At 46.5% G+C, this 24,147-nt stretch overlaps 8 non-coding genes across 8 annotated transcripts; all 8 read right to left on the bottom strand.

Moving 5' to 3' along the window:
- Positions 1-449: 449 nt before the first annotated feature.
- Positions 450-613, bottom strand: LOC142771610 (U1 spliceosomal RNA). Its single transcript, XR_012886019.1, has one exon. It is a non-coding gene; the product is annotated as a U1 spliceosomal RNA (small nuclear RNA).
- A 2,597-nt stretch (positions 614-3,210) lies between these two features.
- LOC142771640 (U1 spliceosomal RNA) lies at positions 3,211-3,374 on the bottom strand. Its single transcript, XR_012886038.1, has one exon. It is a non-coding gene; the product is annotated as a U1 spliceosomal RNA (small nuclear RNA).
- A 2,596-nt stretch (positions 3,375-5,970) lies between these two features.
- On the bottom strand, positions 5,971-6,134 carry LOC142771606 (U1 spliceosomal RNA). Its single transcript, XR_012886018.1, has one exon. It is a non-coding gene; the product is annotated as a U1 spliceosomal RNA (small nuclear RNA).
- Positions 6,135-9,662: 3,528 nt separating this feature from the next.
- Positions 9,663-9,826, bottom strand: LOC142771605 (U1 spliceosomal RNA). Its single transcript, XR_012886017.1, has one exon. It is a non-coding gene; the product is annotated as a U1 spliceosomal RNA (small nuclear RNA).
- Positions 9,827-12,422: 2,596 nt separating this feature from the next.
- Positions 12,423-12,586, bottom strand: LOC142771602 (U1 spliceosomal RNA). The gene has a single exon (XR_012886016.1). It is a non-coding gene; the product is annotated as a U1 spliceosomal RNA (small nuclear RNA).
- A 2,596-nt stretch (positions 12,587-15,182) lies between these two features.
- LOC142771601 (U1 spliceosomal RNA) lies at positions 15,183-15,346 on the bottom strand. Its single transcript, XR_012886014.1, has one exon. It is a non-coding gene; the product is annotated as a U1 spliceosomal RNA (small nuclear RNA).
- A 2,597-nt stretch (positions 15,347-17,943) lies between these two features.
- On the bottom strand, positions 17,944-18,107 carry LOC142771481 (U1 spliceosomal RNA). The gene has a single exon (XR_012885947.1). It is a non-coding gene; the product is annotated as a U1 spliceosomal RNA (small nuclear RNA).
- Positions 18,108-20,707: 2,600 nt separating this feature from the next.
- On the bottom strand, positions 20,708-20,871 carry LOC142771474 (U1 spliceosomal RNA). The gene has a single exon (XR_012885941.1). It is a non-coding gene; the product is annotated as a U1 spliceosomal RNA (small nuclear RNA).
- Between the last annotated feature and the right edge of the window lie 3,276 nt (positions 20,872-24,147).

Below are 24,147 nucleotides of genomic sequence, written 5' to 3'. Positions count from 1 at the left end.
CTTCGCAGCTCGACCCCGGAAATAAAGTTCGGGATAGTGAGCTGGGCCAGAAGGGTCGCTGAAGCACAGCAATGTGCGGCCATCTAGAGTGGCCCGAAGGCCCGTTGTCATCCTGCTTCCACTTTCGCTGCCACACCTGCCCTCAAATCATTCTTCCAAGGATCAATAAAGTCCCTTACCTACCTCAGGCATATTTCTTCATCTTCTTCACCCACAATGTGAAGACATAATACGAATAGAGATAGCGCAAAAACTTCAAATATTCCAATTTTCTCTCCAGATGCAGCCTTGGGCAGGTATATTTTAAGGGCTCTGAGCAACTCTCACTTAACACAAGAAAACGACACATCGGAAGCCATATCGGAGAACCTGGATCTCAATAGCTTGCACTCTCCTCCACCGCGCAAGTGTTTCAGCGGGTGTATAGATCTTCCTTTGGATTGTAAAATAGGGGGAGAGCGCGAACGCAGTCCCCCACTACCAAAAATTGCATGCCCCATCTGCCCCAGTTTGGGGTAGTGGCAGGGGTCAGCACGAGCGCAGTGCAATGCCCGCGCCTCTCCCTGGGGGCACCGCCATCTTGACCACGGTCACCCCGACACCAGGTAAGTATGCAAGACAACGGGTCGCACTCGGTCAGCACCCATCGCGACGTCTTGTGTCATTCTGGTGAGGTGCAGACGACGGTCGAAGATTGCTGTTTGCTTCTTGTATATTTTAAGGAGCCATTTCAAGAAACACTAATGGCCCACTAATATGCGTCGACCTGTTAAATAAAATTGAACCTAGCTCTGATTGATGATTAAAAAAAAAGCTCAAGTTTGATCAAATATAATAGCAGTTTTAGCGCAACAAGCATGAATCATCTTTACGCCGCTAGAGGCGCTAGCGCTGCGGTCAATTAACGGAGGGCGCACGTTTCATCCAAGGCTATTCATGTTCATGCACTTGTGCATGCATTTTCAGCTCCACATCATGACGTTCCAGTCAATAAAGAAATTACAGCACAGTCACTTTCCATGTGAAGGTTTCGCATAACATCCACTGCGAAGATACGTGCGATCTACTAATTGTTTTTTTTTCTGCGCTTCGGGAAGGGATGTTTTGCATATTCGTACATTTTAATAGACCCATTTTTTTTTGTAATTCGAAGGTATTTTTTTATGGAAAGCAAGTAGCGAGTTAAAACGCACCCGTCCTCTCGTGCTTATGGCTTATGGTACCTTTGTCTTGGGAAAAAAAAAAAACATCATGGGCGAAAGCCAATACAATTTAATTTTAAAGACTAAGCTGTGTATAGAAAACTGTCATGTGAAAGCTCAGGCAGTTTGAAGACACTGTGCGCTTTCATATTCTCACATCGTTTTCGAACGCATTGGTTTGAACTGGGCAAAGGAGGTCTTCTGCAAGTCTCAATTTCGATTCGCAGCAGCCCATGCAATTATCTAGTAAATGTGCATAAATCGAAGTGACGAACTGAGGCGCTGAACGCTGAAGCAGCAGCAAGCAAGCTATCTTCATTGTTGAACCCTCTCATGAAAACTTTTCAGCGTCTATTGTTGTGGATCTCCTCTAACAGGGTGACAGCGGGAATCCTCAAATGGCCACGACTACTATTTATTTCCCATCTCATTAGACCGAAACGCGCGGTCCAAGGTACAAGTGTTGCGTTAGCGGGAATTATTGCATCGCAGTCTTTGCTTAGGTTGAGAATCTTGGTGGTGGAATGATAAATTGTTGTTGTATGGATTGATGGTAGATATCATACGAGCTAAAATTTTAGAAACGACAGTGAAATCGCTTGAAAACATTGAACACACTCGAAAATAAATTGCGGGTAGTGTTAGACAGCTACAAAATAAGAAAAGCAAACATTATAGGAGGTTCCAAACTGAAACATTCTAAAACACCTAAAGCACGGACGTCTACTGACAAGGTATGTTATTTTGATATTAAAATTCATTTCCGTATGCTGCGATCAACACTCAACACTTGATTGATGTTAGGCCACTACAGTACCAATACTAGCGACTTGAAGTGGCGGCCTGGCTATTGAAACGTCAGGTAACAAAATTTCTGAAATAGGCGCGCTTGTGCGTCACCAAAACATTCAAAGAGGGCGCTTGTGTGTCGCCAACCCATAGATGAGCCGCCAGGATTTCTTCAATAGGATAGGAGGGGGGGGGGGGGGGGGGTGAGCAAGTGATTACATCCTGGGGCCGTATCAACCGCTAGTGCCCACAAGCTAGGGTCCTTTCAGCACCGCCCCTGTCTCGAAGTGTGGAGCGGGCATGGCTGCTGACGTCACGATATCTTGTAAGCATGTGAAGAGAAAATTTGGACGTCGCAGCACACTCGGGGTGCCTGCAGTTGAAATATAGCGATTCGAGATAGCGATTCTTCGAGTTGATGCAGCGATTCGAGAAAGCTTGTAAAATTGAGCTTTTTTGTGTGTTATAAATATTAAAAAGAAAAAAAAAGTCTAAGTCAAGGACAACCAAGACAGCATTATAGGTACTTTGTATTAAATTTGCAGCATTTCTTTGCGAACTTTGGTGATTTTAAGGGTATCTATCTATCTGGCCGCTTAGGTTTGGGTGGTCTCGTCCGAACACGGCTGCTGACACCAAAGCCCGAGCACTCGGAACGAGGCTCCAGCTACCTGCCTTCGCTTTTAGGTGCCAGGGATGGAATCGTCAGCTATCTCGATTTTATATTATTTTACCTAATTTTCCGCCCACCAAGATCAATGGTAGGCACTCTTCGCAGCTCGCAACCGGAAATAAAGTTCGGGATAGTGAGCTGGGCCAGAAGGGTCGCTGAAGCACAGCAATGTGCGGCCATCTAGAGTGGCCCGAAGGCCCGTTGTCATCCTGCTTCCACTTTCCCTGCCACACCTGCCCTCAAATCATTCTTCCAAGGATCAATAAAGTCCCTTACCTACCTCAGGCATATTTCTTCATCTTCTTCACCCACAATGTGAAGACATAATACGAATAGAGATAGCGCAAAAACTTCAAATATTCCAATTTTCTCTCCAGATGCAGCCTTGGGCAGGTATATTTTAAGGGCTCTGAGCAACTCTCACTTAACACAAGAAAACGACACATCGGAAGCCATATCGGAGAACCTGGATCTCAATAGCTTGCACTCTCCTCCACCGCGCAAGTGTTTCAGCGGGTGTATAGATCTTCCTTTGGATTGTAAAATAGGGGGAGAGCGCGAACGCAGTCCCCCACTACCAAAAATTGCATGCCCCATCTGCCCCAGTTTGGGGTAGTGGCAGGGGTCAGCACGAGCGCAGTGCAATGCCCGCGCCTCTCCCTGAGGGCACCGCCATCTTGACCACGGTCACCCCGACACCAGGTAAGTATGCCAGACAACGGGTCGCACTCGGTCAGCACCCATCGCGACGTCTTGTGTCATTCTGGTGAGGTGCAGACGACGGTCGAAGATTGCTGTTTGCTTCTTGTATATTTTAAGGAGCCATTTCAAGAAACACTAATGGCCCACTAATATGCGTCGACCTGTTAAATAAAATTGAACCTAGCTCTGATTGATGATTAAAAAAAAAGCTCAAGTTTGATCAAATATAATAGCAGTTTTAGCGCAACAAGCATGAATCATCTTTACGCCGCTAGAGGCGCTAGCGCTGCGGTCAATTAACGGAGGGCGCACGTTTCATCCAAGGCTATTCATGTTCATGCACTTGTGCATGCATTTTCAGCTCCACATCATGACGTTCCAGTCAATAAAGAAATTACAGCACAGTCACTTTCCATGTGAAGGTTTCGCATAACATCCACTGCGAAGATACGTGCGATCTACTAATTGTTTTTTTTTTCTGCGCTTCGGGAAGGGATGTTTTGCATATTCGTACATTTTAATAGACCCATTTTTTTTTTTGTAATTCGAAGGTATTTTTTTATGGAAAGCAAGTAGCGAGTTAAAACGCACCCGTCCTCTCGTGCTTATGGCTTATGGTACCTTTGTCTTGGGAAAAAAAAAACATCATGGGCGAAAGCCAATACAATTTAATTTTAAAGACTAAGCTGTGTATAGAAAACTGTCATGTGAAAGCTCAGGCAGTTTGAAGACACTGTGCGCTTTCATATTCTCACATCGTTTTCGAACGCATTGGTTTGAACTGGGCAAAGGAGGTCTTCTGCAAGTCTCAATTTCGATTCGCAGCAGCCCATGCAATTATCTAGTAAATGTGCATAAATCGAAGTGACGAACTGAGGCGCTGAACGCTGAAGCAGCAGCAAGCAAGCTCTCTTCATTGTTGAACCCTCTCATGAAAACTTTTCAGCGTCTATTGTTGTGGATCTCCTCAAACAGGGTGACAGCGGGAATCCTCAAATGGCCACGACTACTATTTATTTCCCATCTCATTAGACCGAAACGCGCGGTCCAAGGTACAAGTGTTGCGTTAGCGGGAATTATTGCATCGCAGTCTTTGCTTAGGTTGAGAATCTTGGTGGTGGAATGATAAATTGTTGTTGTATGGATTGATGGTAGATATCATACGAGCTAAAATTTTAGAAACGACAGTGAAATCGCTTGAAAACATTGAACACACTCGAAAATAACTTGCGGGTAGTGTTAGACAGCTACAAAATAAGAAAAGCAAACATTATAGGAGGTTCCAAACTGAAACATTCTAAAACACCTAAAGCACGGACGTCTACTGACAAGGTATGTTATTTTGATATTAAAATTCATTTCCGTATGCTGCGATCAACACTCAACACTTGATTGATGTTAGGCCACTACAGTACCAATACTAGCGACTTGAAGTGGCGGCCTGGCTATTGAAACGTCAGGTAACAAAATTTCTGAAATAGGCGCGCTTGTGCGTCACCAAAACATTCAAAGAGGGCGCTTGTGTGTCGCCAACCCATAGATGAGCCGCCAGGATTTCTTCAATAGGATAGGAGGGGGGGGGGGGGGGGTGAGCAAGTGATTACATCCTGGGGCCGTATCAACCGCTAGTGCCCACAAGCTAGGGTCCTTTCAGCACCGCCCCTGTCTCGAAGTGTGGAGCGGGCATGGCTGCTGACGTCACGATATCTTGTAAGCATGTGAAGAGAAAATTTGGACGTCGCAGCACACTCGGGGTGCCTGCAGTTGAAATATAGCGATTCGAGATAGCGATTCTTCGAGTTGATGCAGCGATTCGAGAAAGCTTGTAAAATTGAGCTTTTTTGTGTGTTATAAATATTAAAAAGAAAAAAAAAGTCTAAGTCAAGGACAACCAAGACAGCATTATAGGTACTTTGTATTAAATTTGCAGCATTTCTTTGCGAACTTTGGTGATTTTAAGGGTATCTATCTATCTGGCCGCTTAGGTTTGGGTGGTCTCGTCCGAACACGGCTGCTGACACCAAAGCCCGAGCACTCGGAACGAGGCTCCAGCTACCTGCCTTCGCTTTTAGGTGCCAGGGATGGAATCGTCAGCTATCTCGATTTTATATTATTTTACCTAATTTTCCGCCCACCAAGATCAATGGTAGGCACTCTTCGCAGCTCGCAACCGGAAATAAAGTTCGGGATAGTGAGCTGGGCCAGAAGGGTCGCTGAAGCACAGCAATGTGCGGCCATCTAGAGTGGCCCGAAGGCCCGTTGTCATCCTGCTTCCACTTTCCCTGCCACACCTGCCCTCAAATCATTCTTCCAAGGATCAATAAAGTCCCTTACCTACCTCAGGCATATTTCTTCATCTTCTTCACCCACAATGTGAAGACATAATACGAATAGAGATAGCGCAAAAACTTCAAATATTCCAATTTTCTCTCCAGATGCAGCCTTGGGCAGGTATATTTTAAGGGCTCTGAGCAACTCTCACTTAACACAAGAAAACGACACATCGGAAGCCATATCGGAGAACCTGGATCTCAATAGCTTGCACTCTCCTCCACCGCGCAAGTGTTTCAGCGGGTGTATAGATCTTCCTTTGTATTGTAAAATAGGGGGAGAGCGCGAACGCAGTCCCCCACTACCAAAAATTGCATGCCCCATCTGCCCCAGTTTGGGGTAGTGGCAGGGGTCAGCACGAGCGCAGTGCAATGCCCGCGCCTCTCCCTGGGGGCACCGCCATCTTGACCACGGTCACCCCGACACCAGGTAAGTATGCCAGACAACGGGTCGCACTCGGTCAGCACCCATCGCGACGTCTTGTGTCATTCTGGTGAGGTGCAGACGACGGTCGAAGATTGCTGTTTGCTTCTTGTATATTTTAAGGACCCATTTCAAGAAACACTAATGGCCCACTAATATGCGTCGACCTGTTAAATAAAATTGAACCTAGCTCTGATTGATGATTAAAAAAAAAGCTCAAGTTTGATCAAATATAATAGCAGTTTTAGCGCAACAAGCATGAATCATCTTTACGCCGCTAGAGGCGCTAGCGCTGCGGTCAATTAACGGAGGGCGCACGTTTCAACCAAGGCTATTCATGTTCATGCACTTGTGCATGCACATTTTCAGCTCCACATCATGACGTTCCAGTCAATAAAGAAATTACAGCACAGTCACTTTCCATGTGGACAGAGATGAACACACAGCGCGACGTGACGCACGCGCTCGGGCGCTGGAACGACAATTTGGACAGAAGCCAGGTGTGTACTACGTGGACGTTGCTGGCCCCACCTCCAAGGGGTGGTACACGGCGGCTGCTATTCACGAGGGCACACAGGTGGATGGGCTAACCTTTAGGGCGTATTCTGTAACACAGGCTGAGGAGGTCGCCATTGCCCTTGCGGCCTCTCACAGTAATTCCCGGTATATTATCACGGATTCGCGCCGAGCGTGTCGTAATTATACAGCCGGGTACATATCACCGTTAGCCGAGACAATACTGCGCAACTGCATAAGAGACACGGACCCTCATCCGAAACGCATTATATGGACACCGGGCCATCAGGGATTGCGGGGAAATGAGGCTGCAGATGCGGCTGCCCGAGCGCTCATTTCCGGGCTACCTTCGTCAATGCCGATGGAGACCGATGAGGAGGGTTACCCTCTCCTCCGATATAAGGAAATTCTTTATTATTATCGGGAAAGTCATCGCCGCTACCCTCCCCCCGCACGGGGGTTGAAGAAAGCAGAGGAGCGCATTTTGCTTCGCCTCCAGACGAATACATTGCTATGTCCTGCCATAGTCAAACATTTCGACCCTACGGTCACAGGACAGTGCCAGCACTGTGGGGAGGTGGCAGACACCTACCACATGGTGTGGGCCTGCCAAGCTAACGCAGCCATTACTCCTAACCCAAACCCTAGGCGAGAGGACTGGGAGGCGGCCCTGCTCGGCTGCTCAGACCTTCAGGCCCAGCAGGCCTTGGTCCAGAGAGCCAAGACGGCGGCTTTAACCAATGGGGTCCCGGAATAGAGACTCCACCTAGTCTGTAGGGGCCTCTACAGAGGTCCTACACCTCTCTTTTGTAAATAAATGTTTTTCACCACCACCACTTTCCATGTGAAGGTTTCGCATAACATCCACTGCGAAGATACGTGCGATCTACTAATTGTTTTTTTTTCTGCGCTTCGGGAAGGGATGTTTTGCATATTCGTACATTTTAATAGACCCATTTTTTTTTGTAATTCGAAGGTATTTTTTTATGGAAAGCAAGTAGCGAGTTAAAACGCACCCGTCCTCTCGTGCTTATGGCTTATGGTACCTTTGTCTTGGGAAAAAAAAAACATCATGGGCGAAAGCCAATACAATTTAATTTTAAAGACTAAGCTGTGTATAGAAAACTGTCATGTGAAAGCTCAGGCAGTTTGAAGACACTGTGCGCTTTCATATTCTCACATCGTTTTCGAACGCATTGGTTTGAACTGGGCAAAGGAGGTCTTCTGCAAGTCTCAATTTCGATTCGCAGCAGCCCATGCAATTATCTAGTAAATGTGCATAAATCGAAGTGACGAACTGAGGCGCTGAACGCTGAAGCAGCAGCAAGCAAGCTCTCTTCATTGTTGAACCCTCTCATGAAAACTTTTCAGCGTCTATTGTTGTGGATCTCCTCAAACAGGGTGACAGCGGGAATCCTCAAATGGCCACGACTACTATTTATTTCCCATCTCATTAGACCGAAACGCGCGGTCCAAGGTACAAGTGTTGCGTTAGCGGGAATTATTGCATCGCAGTCTTTGCTTAGGTTGAGAATCTTGGTGGTGGAATGATAAATTGTTGTTGTATGGATTGATGGTAGATATCATACGAGCTAAAATTTTAGAAACGACAGTGAAATCGCTTGAAAACATTGAACACACTCGAAAATAAATTGCGGGTAGTGTTAGACAGCTACAAAATAAGAAAAGCAAACATTATAGGAGGTTCCAAACTGAAACATTCTAAAACACCTAAAGCACGGACGTCTACTGACAAGGTATGTTATTTTGATATTAAAATTCATTTCCGTATGCTGCGATCAACACTCAACACTTGATTGATGTTAGGCCACTACAGTACCAATACTAGCGACTTGAAGTGGCGGCCTGGCTATTGAAACGTCAGGTAACAAAATTTCTGAAATAGGCGCGCTTGTGCGTCACCAAAACATTCAAAGAGGGCGCTTGTGTGTCGCCAACCCATAGATGAGCCGCCAGGATTTCTTCAATAGGATAGGAGGGGGGGGGGGGGTGAGCAAGTGATTACATCCTGGGGCCGTATCAACCGCTAGTGCCCACAAGCTAGGGTCCTTTCAGCACCGCCCCTGTCTCGAAGTGTGGAGCGGGCATGGCTGCTGACGTCACGATATCTTGTAAGCATGTGAAGAGAAAATTTGGACGTCGCAGCACACTCGGGGTGCCTGCAGTTGAAATATAGCGATTCGAGATAGCGATTCTTCGAGTTGATGCAGCGATTCGAGAAAGCTTGTAAAATTGAGCTTTTTTGTGTGTTATAAATATTAAAAAGAAAAAAAAAGTCTAAGTCAAGGACAACCAAGACAGCATTATAGGTACTTTGTATTAAATTTGCAGCATTTCTTTGCGAACTTTGGTGATTTTAAGGGTATCTATCTATCTGGCCGCTTAGGTTTGGGTGGTCTCGTCCGAACACGGCTGCTGACACCAAAGCCCGAGCACTCGGAACGAGGCTCCAGCTACCTGCCTTCGCTTTTAGGTGCCAGGGATGGAATCGTCAGCTATCTCGATTTTATATTATTTTACCTAATTTTCCGCCCACCAAGATCAATGGTAGGCACTCTTCGCAGCTCGCAACCGGAAATAAAGTTCGGGATAGTGAGCTGGGCCAGAAGGGTCGCTGAAGCACAGCAATGTGCGGCCATCTAGAGTGGCCCGAAGGCCCGTTGTCATCCTGCTTCCACTTTCCCTGCCACACCTGCCCTCAAATCATTCTTCCAAGGATCAATAAAGTCCCTTACCTACCTCAGGCATATTTCTTCATCTTCTTCACCCACAATGTGAAGACATAATACGAATAGAGATAGCGCAAAAACTTCAAATATTCCAATTTTCTCTCCAGATGCAGCCTTGGGCAGGTATATTTTAAGGGCTCTGAGCAACTCTCACTTAACACAAGAAAACGACACATCGGAAGCCATATCGGAGAACCTGGATCTCAATAGCTTGCACTCTCCTCCACCGCGCAAGTGTTTCAGCGGGTGTATAGATCTTCCTTTGTATTGTAAAATAGGGGGAGAGCGCGAACGCAGTCCCCCACTACCAAAAATTGCATGCCCCATCTGCCCCAGTTTGGGGTAGTGGCAGGGGTCAGCACGAGCGCAGTGCAATGCCCGCGCCTCTCCCTGGGGGCACCGCCATCTTGACCACGGTCACCCCGACACCAGGTAAGTATGCCAGACAACGGGTCGCACTCGGTCAGCACCCATCGCGACGTCTTGTGTCATTCTGGTGAGGTGCAGACGACGGTCGAAGATTGCTGTTTGCTTCTTGTATATTTTAAGGAGCCATTTCAAGAAACACTAATGGCCCACTAATATGCGTCGACCTGTTAAATAAAATTGAACCTAGCTCTGATTGATGATTAAAAAAAAGCTCAAGTTTGATCAAATATAATAGCAGTTTTAGCGCAACAAGCATGAATCATCTTTACGCCGCTAGAGGCGCTAGCGCTGCGGTCAATTAACGGAGGGCGCACGTTTCAACCAAGGCTATTCATGTTCATGCACTTGTGCATGCACATTTTCAGCTCCACATCATGACGTTCCAGTCAATAAAGAAATTACAGCACAGTCACTTTCCATGTGAAGGTTTCGCATAACATCCACTGCGAAGATACGTGCGATCTACTAATTGTTTTTTTTTCTGCGCTTCGGGAAGGGATGTTTTGCATATTCGTACATTTTAATAGACCCATTTTTTTTTGTAATTCGAAGGTATTTTTTTATGGAAAGCAAGTAGCGAGTTAAAACGCACCCGTCCTCTCGTGCTTATGGCTTATGGTACCTTTGTCTTGGGAAAAAAAAAAACATCATGGGCGAAAGCCAATACAATTTAATTTTAAAGACTAAGCTGTGTATAGAAAACTGTCATGTGAAAGCTCAGGCAGTTTGAAGACACTGTGCGCTTTCATATTCTCACATCGTTTTCGAACGCATTGGTTTGAACTGGGCAAAGGAGGTCTTCTGCAAGTCTCAATTTCGATTCGCAGCAGCCCATGCAATTATCTAGTAAATGTGCATAAATCGAAGTGACGAACTGAGGCGCTGAACGCTGAAGCAGCAGCAAGCAAGCTCTCTTCATTGTTGAACCCTCTCATGAAAACTTTTCAGCGTCTATTGTTGTGGATCTCCTCAAACAGGGTGACAGCGGGAATCCTCAAATGGCCACGACTACTATTTATTTCCCATCTCATTAGACCGAAACGCGCGGTCCAAGGTACAAGTGTTGCGTTAGCGGGAATTATTGCATCGCAGTCTTTGCTTAGGTTGAGAATCTTGGTGGTGGAATGATAAATTGTTGTTGTATGGATTGATGGTAGATATCATACGAGCTAAAATTTTAGAAACGACAGTGAAATCGCTTGAAAACATTGAACACACTCGAAAATAAATTGCGGGTAGTGTTAGACAGCTACAAAATAAGAAAAGCAAACATTATAGGAGGTTCCAAACTGAAACATTCTAAAACACCTAAAGCACGGACGTCTACTGACAAGGTATGTTATTTTGATATTAAAATTCATTTCCGTATGCTGCGATCAACACTCAACACTTGATTGATGTTAGGCCACTACAGTACCAATACTAGCGACTTGAAGTGGCGGCCTGGCTATTGAAACGTCAGGTAACAAAATTTCTGAAATAGGCGCGCTTGTGCGTCACCAAAACATTCAAAGAGGGCGCTTGTGTGTCGCCAACCCATAGATGAGCCGCCAGGATTTCTTCAATAGGATAGGAGGGGGGGGGGGGGGGGGTGAGCAAGTGATTACATCCTGGGGCCGTATCAACCGCTAGTGCCCACAAGCTAGGGTCCTTTCAGCACCGCCCCTGTCTCGAAGTGTGGAGCGGGCATGGCTGCTGACGTCACGATATCTTGTAAGCATGTGAAGAGAAAATTTGGACGTCGCAGCACACTCGGGGTGCCTGCAGTTGAAATATAGCGATTCGAGATAGCGATTCTTCGAGTTGATGCAGCGATTCGAGAAAGCTTGTAAAATTGAGCTTTTTTGTGTGTTATAAATATTAAAAAGAAAAAAAAAGTCTAAGTCAAGGACAACCAAGACAGCATTATAGGTACTTTGTATTAAATTTGCAGCATTTCTTTGCGAACTTTGGTGATTTTAAGGGTATCTATCTATCTGGCCGCTTAGGTTTGGGTGGTCTCGTCCGAACACGGCTGCTGACACCAAAGCCCGAGCACTCGGAACGAGGCTCCAGCTACCTGCCTTCGCTTTTAGGTGCCAGGGATGGAATCGTCAGCTATCTCGATTTTATATTATTTTACCTAATTTTCCGCCCACCAAGATCAATGGTAGGCACTCTTCGCAGCTCGCAACCGGAAATAAAGTTCGGGATAGTGAGCTGGGCCAGAAGGGTCGCTGAAGCACAGCAATGTGCGGCCATCTAGAGTGGCCCGAAGGCCCGTTGTCATCCTGCTTCCACTTTCCCTGCCACACCTGCCCTCAAATCATTCTTCCAAGGATCAATAAAGTCCCTTACCTACCTCAGGCATATTTCTTCATCTTCTTCACCCACAATGTGAAGACATAATACGAATAGAGATAGCGCAAAAACTTCAAATATTCCAATTTTCTCTCCAGATGCAGCCTTGGGCAGGTATATTTTAAGGGCTCTGAGCAACTCTCACTTAACACAAGAAAACGACACATCGGAAGCCATATCGGAGAACCTGGATCTCAATAGCTTGCACTCTCCTCCACCGCGCAAGTGTTTCAGCGGGTGTATAGATCTTCCTTTGGATTGTAAAATAGGGGGAGAGCGCGAACGCAGTCCCCCACTACCAAAAATTGCATGCCCCATCTGCCCCAGTTTGGGGTAGTGGCAGGGGTCAGCACGAGCGCAGTGCAATGCCCGCGCCTCTCCCTGGGGGCACCGCCATCTTGACCACGGTCACCCCGACACCAGGTAAGTATGCCAGACAACGGGTCGCACTCGGTCAGCACCCATCGCGACGTCTTGTGTCATTCTGGTGAGGTGCAGACGACGGTCGAAGATTGCTGTTTGCTTCTTGTATATTTTAAGGAGCCATTTCAAGAAACACTAATGGCCCACTAATATGCGTCGACCTGTTAAATAAAATTGAACCTAGCTCTGATTGATGATTAAAAAAAAAGCTCAAGTTTGATCAAATATATTAGCAGTTTTAGCGCAACAAGCATGAATCATCTTTACGCCGCTAGAGGCGCTAGCGCTGCGGTCAATTAACGGAGGGCGCACGTTTCAACCAAGGCTATTCATGTTCATGCACTTGTGCATGCACATTTTCAGCTCCACATCATGACGTTCCAGTCAATAAAGAAATTACAGCACAGTCACTTTCCATGTGAAGGTTTCGCATAACATCCACTGCGAAGATACGTGCGATCTACTAATTGTTTTTTTTTCTGCGCTTCGGGAAGGGATGTTTTGCATATTCGTACATTTTAATAGACCCATTTTTTTTTTGTAATTCGAAGGTATTTTTTTATGGAAAGCAAGTAGCGAGTTAAAACGCACCCGTCCTCTCGTGCTTATGGCTTATGGTACCTTTGTCTTGGGAAAAAAAAAACATCATGGGCGAAAGCCAATACAATTTAATTTTAAAGACTAAGCTGTGTATAGAAAACTGTCATGTGAAAGCTCAGGCAGTTTGAAGACACTGTGCGCTTTCATATTCTCACATCGTTTTCGAACGCATTGGTTTGAACTGGGCAAAGGAGGTCTTCTGCAAGTCTCAATTTCGATTCGCAGCAGCCCATGCAATTATCTAGTAAATGTGCATAAATCGAAGTGACGAACTGAGGCGCTGAACGCTGAAGCAGCAGCAAGCAAGCTCTCTTCATTGTTGAACCCTCTCATGAAAACTTTTCAGCGTCTATTGTTGTGGATCTCCTCAAACAGGGTGACAGCGGGAATCCTCAAATGGCCACGACTACTATTTATTTCCCATCTCATTAGACCGAAACGCGCGGTCCAAGGTACAAGTGTTGCGTTAGCGGGAATTATTGCATCGCAGTCTTTGCTTAGGTTGAGAATCTTGGTGGTGGAATGATAAATTGTTGTTGTATGGATTGATGGTAGATATCATACGAGCTAAAATTTTAGAAACGACAGTGAAATCGCTTGAAAACATTGAACACACTCGAAAATAAATTGCGGGTAGTGTTAGACAGCTACAAAATAAGAAAAGCAAACATTATAGGAGGTTCCAAACTGAAACATTCTAAAACACCTAAAGCACGGACGTCTACTGACAAGGTATGTTATTTTGATATTAAAATTCATTTCCGTATGCTGCGATCAACACTCAACACTTGATTGATGTTAGGCCACTACAGTACCAATACTAGCGACTTGAAGTGGCGGCCTGGCTATTGAAACGTCAGGTAACAAAATTTCTGAAATAGGCGCGCTTGTGCGTCACCGAAACATTCAAAGAGGGCGCTTGTGTGTCGCCAACCCATAGATGAGCCGCCAGGATTTCTTCAATAGGATAGGAGGGGGGGGGGGGGGGGTGAGCAAGTGATTACATCCTGGGGCCGTATCAACCGCTAGTGCCCACAAGCTAGGGTCCTTTCAGCACCGCCCCTGTCTCGAAGTGTGGAGCGGGCATGGCTGCTGACGTCACGATATCCTGTAAGCATGTGAAGAGAAAATTTGGACGTCGCAGCACACTCGGGGTGCCTGCAGTTGAAATATAGCGATTCGAGATAGCGATTCTTCGAGTTGATGCAGCGATTCGAGAAAGCTTGTAAAATTGAGCTTTTTTGTGTGTTATAAATATTAAAAAGAAAAAAAAAGTCTAAGTCAAGGACAACCAAGACAGCATTATAGGTACTTTGTATTAAATTTGCAGCATTTCTTTGCGAACTTTGGTGATTTTAAGGGTATCTATCTATCTGGCCGCTTAGGTTTGGGTGGTCTCGTCCGAACACGGCTGCTGACACCAAAGCCCGAGCACTCGGAACGAGGCTCCAGCTACCTGCCTTCGCTTTTAGGTGCCAGGGATGGAATCGTCAGCTATCTCGATTTTATATTATTTTACCTAATTTTCCGCCCACCAAGATCAATGGTAGGCACTCTTCGCAGCTCGCAACCGGAAATAAAGTTCGGGATAGTGAGCTGGGCCAGAAGGGTCGCTGAAGCACAGCAATGTGCGGCCATCTAGAGTGGCCCGAAGGCCCGTTGTCATCCTGCTTCCACTTTCCCTGCCACACCTGCCCTCAAATCATTCTTCCAAGGATCAATAAAGTCCCTTACCTACCTCAGGCATATTTCTTCATCTTCTTCACCCACAATGTGAAGACATAATACGAATAGAGATAGCGCAAAAACTTCAAATATTCCAATTTTCTCTCCAGATGCAGCCTTGGGCAGGTATATTTTAAGGGCTCTGAGCAACTCTCACTTAACACAAGAAAACGACACATCGGAAGCCATATCGGAGAACCTGGATCTCAATAGCTTGCACTCTCCTCCACCGCGCAAGTGTTTCAGCGGGTGTATAGATCTTCCTTTGGATTGTAAAATAGGGGGAGAGCGCGAACGCAGTCCCCCACTACCAAAAATTGCATGCCCCATCTGCCCCAGTTTGGGGTAGTGGCAGGGGTCAGCACGAGCGCAGTGCAATGCCCGCGCCTCTCCCTGGGGGCACCGCCATCTTGACCACGGTCACCCCGACACCAGGTAAGTATGCCAGACAACGGGTCGCACTCGGTCAGCACCCATCGCGACGTCTTGTGTCATTCTGGTGAGGTGCAGACGACGGTCGAAGATTGCTGTTTGCTTCTTGTATATTTTAAGGAGCCATTTCAAGAAACACTAATGGCCCACTAATATGCGTCGACCTGTTAAATAAAATTTAACCTAGCTCTGATTGATGATTAAAAAAAAAGCTCAAGTTTGATCAAATATAATAGCAGTTTTAGCGCAACAAGCATGAATCATCTTTACGCCGCTAGAGGCGCTAGCGCTGCGGTCAATTAACGGAGGGCGCACGTTTCATCCAAGGCTATTCATGTTCATGCACTTGTGCATGCACATTTTCAGCTCCACATCATGACGTTCCAGTCAATAAAGAAATTACAGCACAGTCACTTTCCATGTGAAGGTTTCGCATAACATCCACTGCGAAGATACGTGCGATCTACTAATTGTTTTTTTTTTCTGCGCTTCGGGAAGGGATGTTTTGCATATTCGTACATTTTAATAGACCCATTTTTTTTTGTAATTCGAAGGTATTTTTTTATGGAAAGCAAGTAGCGAGTTAAAACGCACCCGTCCTCTCGTGCTTATGGCTTATGGTACCTTTGTCTTGGGAAAAAAAAAAAAACATCATGGGCGAAAGCCAATACAATTTAATTTTAAAGACTAAGCTGTGTATAGAAAACTGTCATGTGAAAGCTCAGGCAGTTTGAAGACACTGTGCGCTTTCATATTCTCACATCGTTTTCGAACGCATTGGTTTGAACTGGGCAAAGGAGGTCTTCTGCAAGTCTCAATTTCGATTCGCAGCAGCCCATGCAATTATCTAGTAAATGTGCATAAATCGAAGTGACGAACTGAGGCGCTGAACGCTGAAGCAGCAGCAAGCAAGCTCTCTTCATTGTTGAACCCTCTCATGAAAACTTTTCAGCGTCTATTGTTGTGGATCTCCTCTAACAGGGTGACAGCGGGAATCCTCAAATGGCCACGACTACTATTTATTTCCCATCTCATTAGACCGAAACGCGCGGTCCAAGGTACAAGTGTTGCGTTAGCGGGAATTATTGCATCGCAGTCTTTGCTTAGGTTGAGAATCTTGGTGGTGGAATGATAAATTGTTGTTGTATGGATTGATGGTAGATATCATACGAGCTAAAATTTTAGAAACGACAGTGAAATCGCTTGAAAACATTGAACACACTCGAAAATAAATTGCGGGTAGTGTTAGACAGCTACAAAATAAGAAAAGCAAACATTATAGGAGGTTCCAAACTGAAACATTCTAAAACACCTAAAGCACGGACGTCTACTGACAAGGTATGTTATTTTGATATTAAAATTCATTTCCGTATGCTGCGATCAACACTCAACACTTGATTGATGTTAGGCCACTACAGTACCAATACTAGCGACTTGAAGTGGCGGCCTGGCTATTGAAACGTCAGGTAACAAAATTTCTGAAATAGGCGCGCTTGTGCGTCACCAAAACATTCAAAGAGGGCGCTTGTGTGTCGCCAACCCATAGATGAGCCGCCAGGATTTCTTCAATAGGATAGGAGGGGGGGGGGGGGGTGAGCAAGTGATTACATCCTGGGGCCGTATCAACCGCTAGTGCCCACAAGCTAGGGTCCTTTCAGCACCGCCCCTGTCTCGAAGTGTGGAGCGGGCATGGCTGCTGACGTCACGATATCTTGTAAGCATGTGAAGAGAAAATTTGGACGTCGCAGCACACTCGGGGTGCCTGCAGTTGAAATATAGCGATTCGAGATAGCGATTCTTCGAGTTGATGCAGCGATTCGAGAAAGCTTGTAAAATTGAGCTTTTTTGTGTGTTATAAATATTAAAAAGAAAAAAAAAGTCTAAGTCAAGGACAACCAAGACAGCATTATAGGTACTTTGTATTAAATTTGCAGCATTTCTTTGCGAACTTTGGTGATTTTAAGGGTATCTATCTATCTGGCCGCTTAGGTTTGGGTGGTCTCGTCCGAACACGGCTGCTGACACCAAAGCCCGAGCACTCGGAACGAGGCTCCAGCTACCTGCCTTCGCTTTTAGGTGCCAGGGATGGAATCGTCAGCTATCTCGATTTTATATTATTTTACCTAATTTTCCGCCCACCAAGATCAATGGTAGGCACTCTTCGCAGCTCGCAACCGGAAATAAAGTTCGGGATAGTGAGCTGGGCCAGAAGGGTCGCTGAAGCACAGCAATGTGCGGCCATCTAGAGTGGCCCGAAGGCCCGTTGTCATCCTGCTTCCACTTTCCCTGCCACACCTGCCCTCAAATCATTCTTCCAAGGATCAATAAAGTCCCTTACCTACCTCAGGCATATTTCTTCATCTTCTTCACCCACAATGTGAAGACATAATACGAATAGAGATAGCGCAAAAACTTCAAATATTCCAATTTTCTCTCCAGATGCAGCCTTGGGCAGGTATATTTTAAGGGCTCTGAGCAACTCTCACTTAACACAAGAAAACGACACATCGGAAGCCATATCGGAGAACCTGGATCTCAATAGCTTGCACTCTCCTCCACCGCGCAAGTGTTTCAGCGGGTGTATAGATCTTCCTTTGGATTGTAAAATAGGGGCAGAGCGCGAACGCAGTCCCCCACTACCAAAAATTGCATGCCCCATCTGCCCCAGTTTGGGGTAGTGGCAGGGGTCAGCACGAGCGCAGTGCAATGCCCGCGCCTCTCCCTGGGGGCACCGCCATCTTGACCACGGTCACCCCGACACCAGGTAAGTATGCCAGCCAACGGGTCGCACTCGGTCAGCACCCATCGCGACGTCTTGTGTCATTCTGGTGAGGTGCAGACGACGGTCGAAGATTGCTGTTTGCTTCTTGTATATTTTAAGGAGCCATTTCAAGAAACACTAATGGCCCACTAATATGCGTCGACCTGTTAAATAAAATTGAACCTAGCTCTGATTGATGATTAAAAAAAAAGCTCAAGTTTGAACAAATATAATAGCAGTTTTAGCGCAACAAGCATGAATCATCTTTACGCCGCTAGAGGCGCTAGCGCTGCGGTCAATTAACGGAGGGCGCACGTTTCATCCAAGGCTATTCATGTTCATGCACTTGTGCATGCACATTTTCAGCTCCACATCATGACGTTCCAGTCAATAAAGAAATTACAGCACAGTCACTTTCCATGTGAAGGTTTCGCATAACATCCACTGCGAAGATACGTGCGATCTACTAATTGTTTTTTTTTTTTTCTGCGCTTCGGGAAGGGATGTTTTGCATATTCGTACATTTTAATAGACCCATTTTTTTTTTTGTAATTCGAAGGTATTTTTTTATGGAAAGCAAGTAGCGAGTTAAAACGCACCCGTCCTCTCGTGCTTATGGCTTATGGTACCTTTGTCTTGGGAAAAAAAAAAAACATCATGGGCGAAAGCCAATACAATTTAATTTTAAAGACTAAGCTGTGTATAGAAAACTGTCATGTGAAAGCTCAGGCAGTTTGAAGACACTGTGCGCTTTCATATTCTCACATCGTTTTCGAACGCATTGGTTTGAACTGGGCAAAGGAGGTCTTCTGCAAGTCTCAATTTCGATTCGCAGCAGCCCATGCAATTATCTAGTAAATGTGCATAAATCGAAGTGACGAACTGAGGCGCTGAACGCTGAAGCAGCAGCAAGCAAGCTCTCTTCATTGTTGAACCCTCTCATGAAAACTTTTCAGCGTCTATTGTTGTGGATCTCCTCTAACAGTGTGACAGCGGGAATCCTCAAATGGCCACGACTACTATTTATTTCCCATCTCATTAGACCGAAACGCGCGGTCCAAGGTACAAGTGTTGCGTTAGCGGGAATTATTGCATCGCAGTCTTTGCTTAGGTTGAGAATCTTGGTGGTGGAATGATAAATTGTTGTTGTATGGATTGATGGTAGATATCATACGAGCTAAAATTTTAGAAACGACAGTGAAATCGCTTGAAAACATTGAACACACTCGAAAATAAATTGCGGGTAGTGTTAGACAGCTACAAAATAAGAAAAGCAAACATTATAGGAGGTTCCAAACTGAAACATTCTAAAACACCTAAAGCACGGACGTCTACTGACAAGGTATGTTATTTTGATATTAAAATTCATTTCCGTATGCTGCGATCAACACTCAACACTTGATTGATGTTAGGCCACTACAGTACCAATACTAGCGACTTGAAGTGGCGGCCTGGCTATTGAAACGTCAGGTAACAAAATTTCTGAAATAGGCGCGCTTGTGCGTCACCAAAACATTCAAAGAGGGCGCTTGTGTGTCGCCAACCCATAGATGAGCCGCCAGGATTTCTTCAATAGGATAGGAGGGGGGGGGGGGGTGAGCAAGTGATTACATCCTGGGGCCGTATCAACCGCTAGTGCCCACAAGCTAGGGTCCTTTCAGCACCGCCCCTGTCTCGAAGTGTGGAGCGGGCATGGCTGCTGACGTCACGATATCTTGTAAGCATGTGAAGAGAAAATTTGGACGTCGCAGCACACTCGGGGTGCCTGCAGTTGAAATATAGCGATTCGAGATAGCGATTCTTCGAGTTGATGCAGCGATTCGAGAAAGCTTGTAAAATTGAGCTTTTTTGTGTGTTATAAATATTAAAAAGAAAAAAAAAGTCTAAGTCAAGGACAACCAAGACAGCATTATAGGTACTTTGTATTAAATTTGCAGCATTTCTTTGCGAACTTTGGTGATTTTAAGGGTATCTATCTATCTGGCCGCTTAGGTTTGGGTGGTCTCGTCCGAACACGGCTGCTGACACCAAAGCCCGAGCACTCGGAACGAGGCTCCAGCTACCTGCCTTCGCTTTTAGGTGCCAGGGATGGAATCGTCAGCTATCTCGATTTTATATTATTTTACCTAATTTTCCGCCCACCAAGATCAATGGTAGGCACTCTTCGCAGCTCGCAACCGGAAATAAAGTTCGGGATAGTGAGCTGGGCCAGAAGGGTCGCTGAAGCACAGCAATGTGCGGCCATCTAGAGTGGCCCGAAGGCCCGTTGTCATCCTGCTTCCACTTTCCCTGCCACACCTGCCCTCAAATCATTCTTCCAAGGATCAATAAAGTCCCTTACCTACCTCAGGCATATTTCTTCATCTTCTTCACCCACAATGTGAAGACATAATACGAATAGAGATAGCGCAAAAACTTCAAATATTCCAATTTTCTCTCCAGATGCAGCCTTGGGCAGGTATATTTTAAGGGCTCTGAGCAACTCTCACTTAACACAAGAAAACGACACATCGGAAGCCATATCGGAGAACCTGGATCTCAATAGCTTGCACTCTCCTCCACCGCGCAAGTGTTTCAGCGGGTGTATAGATCTTCCTTTGGATTGTAAAATAGGGGGAGAGCGCGAACGCAGTCCCCCACTACCAAAAATTGCATGCCCCATCTGCCCCAGTTTGGGGTAGTGGCAGGGGTCAGCACGAGCGCAGTGCCATGCCCGCGCCTCTCCCTGGGGGCACCGCCATCTTGACCACGGTCACCCCGACACCAGGTAAGTATGCCAGACAACGGGTCGCACTCGGTCAGCACCCATCGCGACGTCTTGTGTCATTCTGGTGAGGTGCAGACGACGGTCGAAGATTGCTGTTTGCTTCTTGTATATTTTAAGGAGCCATTTCAAGAAACACTAATGGCCCACTAATATGCGTCGACCTGTTAAATAAAATTGAACCTAGCTCTGATTGATGATTAAAAAAAAAGCTCAAGTTTGAACAAATATAATAGCAGTTTTAGCGCAACAAGCATGAATCATCTATACGCCGCTAGAGGCGCTAGCGCTGCGGTCAATTAACGGAGGGCGCACGTTTGATCCAAGGCTATTCATGTTCATGCACTTGTGCATGCACATTTTCAGCTCCACATCATGACGTTCCAGTCAATAAAGAAATTACAGCACAGTCACTTTCCATGTGAAGGTTTCGCATAACATCCACTGCGAAGATACGTGCGATCTACTAATTGTTTTTTTTTTCTGCGGTTCGGGAAGGGATGTTTTGCATATTCGTACATTTTAATAGACCCATTTTTTTTTTGTAATTCGAAGGTATTTTTTTATGGAAAGCAAGTAGCGAGTTAAAACGCACCCGTCCTCTCGTGCTTATGGCTTATGGTACCTTTGTCTTGGGAAAAAAAAAAACATCATGGGCGAAAGCCAATACAATTTAATTTTAAAGACTAAGCTGTGTATAGAAAACTGTCATGTGAAAGCTCAGGCAGTTTGAAGACACTGTGCGCTTTCATATTCTCACATCGTTTTCGAACGCATTGGTTTGAACTGGGCAAAGGAGGTCTTCTGCAAGTCTCAATTTCGATTCGCAGCAGCCCATGCAATTATCTAGTAAATGTGCATAAATCGAAGTGACGAACTGAGGCGCTGAACGCTGAAGCAGCAGCAAGCAAGCTCTCTTCATTGGGTGTGCGGACGCGCGTCGCATCGGCTCCGCAGATTTTCTATGGTTTTTCGGCGATTTCTGGTTGTTTGAAGTGCATCGGATTCGTGAAAGTACAGCGAACAGTGAACGTCGAATTTCAGCGGTGAGTGGCTGTTTTTCGGTTTTCTGCAAGCTGAAAACTTCGAGGCAGCGACCGTCGCGCCCGGCCAGACGCACCGCCGCATAGCGGCGTCTGCGTCGTGGTCGCGTCTCAAGCGTCGGCGGATGGACGCTCTTCAGGAAACACCGAGGTCTCCTCAGGAGCAGCCACTGGTTCACACAGATGAGGAGTCTGCTACAGAAACCACTCAAATGGACGTTCAGACCTGGTTACCGCAGGGTTCGTCCGAAGAAGTCGACAATGTGTCTGCAGGGGAACGCCACGATGGTGCCGCATGGACGGAGGATGGCTGGCACACGGTTTTGACACGCCGGCAAAAGAAGAACCAGAAGAAAAACCAGAAAAACGCGTCAGAAGCTGTGGAGTGCAACGCCTCGTCAAGCAGCCCACCGAAGCAGGGAAGTCAGGTGAAGCGCCGACGTCGTACGAGAAGTCGCCGTCCGCTCCCGCCCCTGCCAAAGGACGACATAAAGATCATCCTTAGGCCTCACAAAGGCCTCGCCGTAAAAGACATACTCGGCTATGAACTTTCCACCGCTGTGATAGACGCTTGCCACCGACACTTCGACGGTGGTAGCTTCATGCTGCGCGTCCACCCGGGCTCGAATATTATCATCGTATCGACGCCCCACGAGCATGTAGCCAAAGAGCTGCGAGAGATCACGCATCTGAATATCAGGGGACGAGTGCACTCATTCAACTCGTATGTGGCGGATCCTGAGGACGTCCTACGAGGCATAGTCCATGGTATTCCGTCGGGGACTTCTCAAGCAGAACTCATGGCGAATCTCCGTGTGAGAACACAGGGGGTCAAGATTGAGCGGGCACGCATGCTCGGATCTACGAAGACCGCCATCATTACCTTCACGGGCAGCACACTGCCTAGGTGCGTCTATTTCATGGGAGCGGAAGCCATCTGTTATCCCCACAAGCCTACGAGGCAGGCTTGCAAGGTATGCCACTCCACAGGGCATCGAACTGACGTGTGCCCAACGCCCGACGCCAATGTATGCTCCACGTGTGGAACACGTGAACCCGCACAAGGACACGCGTGTACCCCTAAGTGCGTGATATGTGGTGAGGACCATATGACAGGTGACAAAATGTGCAAGAAGAAGCTTAAACACGTTCCGCCTAGGAGGTCCCGAGTGGATCAGCCAAAACGGAGGCACCATCCACGCTGGTTCAGCTCCGAGCGGGACTCGTCAGTGGAATCACGCTCACGTTCAAGATCCAAGTCACGGGCTTCCTCAAAGGGTCGAGCCCAGTCTGCGTCCAGAAAACGACTCAACAAACAGCCGCATCAGCAGCAGCACCAACAGCAGCAACAGCAGCAGCAACAACAACAGCAGCAGCAGCAGCAACAGCAGCAACAGCAACAGCAACAGCAGCAGCAGCAACAGCAGCAGCATCAGCAGCAGAAGAAGAAAGCGCTGGTACAAATCTTGACGCCGCCCAAAGAGGGGACGGAGGCAGCCGCCTGCCAGCCAGCAAACACGGTGAGCTGGACGAGGATTGTGTCTCCATCTGCTCCCTTAATTGAGAATCCCGAATATCAGAAAATGGTTGCCGAGAATAAGCAGCTTGCTTTAGAAAACGAGAAACTTCGATGCCAGATTAAGGAGGAACGCCGGGAGTTCCACAAAATCATATCATCTTTAGAAACCAAACTTGAAGCCAGGCTTAACGCCTTAGAGGCGAACAACAACGCCACTCATGCTATCTCCAGGGCAACCGTAGCCCACTCTTTGGAGGGAGGAACGGCGAAAGTAGACATACCTCAGAGGTTTAGCGAGGAGGCCCACGTTAGCCAGTTACAGATGGGGGAACAGTTGCAGAGCTTGCGAAACTTAATGCGAGAACTCCAATCACAACAGCAACGAGCAGCGTCTGAACTCCGAGAGCAGATGATGCAGCAAATGCATCAAATGTTTTCGGAGTACAGGAAAGAGTTTGCAGCAGAAACGGAACAACAAAGACGATACGTTAATGACTCAGTTGTAGGCATTCAACGTGCCATCAACAAGCGGGTCAGTGTTACCTCCGCGAGCAGTCCACTACCGAAGGACCGTCGAATCACGGAGAAAGCAGACACCCCCCAATAAAGGCAGTAGTCACCATGGCGCGAACTAATTCCACGCAAAACTCCGACCACCTAGAAATCTGGCAGTGGAATTGTCGCACGTTCCACAAACGAGCGGCGGCATTGCAGAATTACATCCA

Source organism: Rhipicephalus microplus, chromosome 1 (assembly GCF_043290135.1).
Source record: "Rhipicephalus microplus isolate Deutch F79 chromosome 1, USDA_Rmic, whole genome shotgun sequence".
NCBI classification, from domain to species: Eukaryota; Metazoa; Arthropoda; class Arachnida; order Ixodida; family Ixodidae; genus Rhipicephalus; species Rhipicephalus microplus.
Note: the sequence above shows the minus strand (reverse complement) of the source record. Positions and strands in the feature narration are given on the sequence as shown.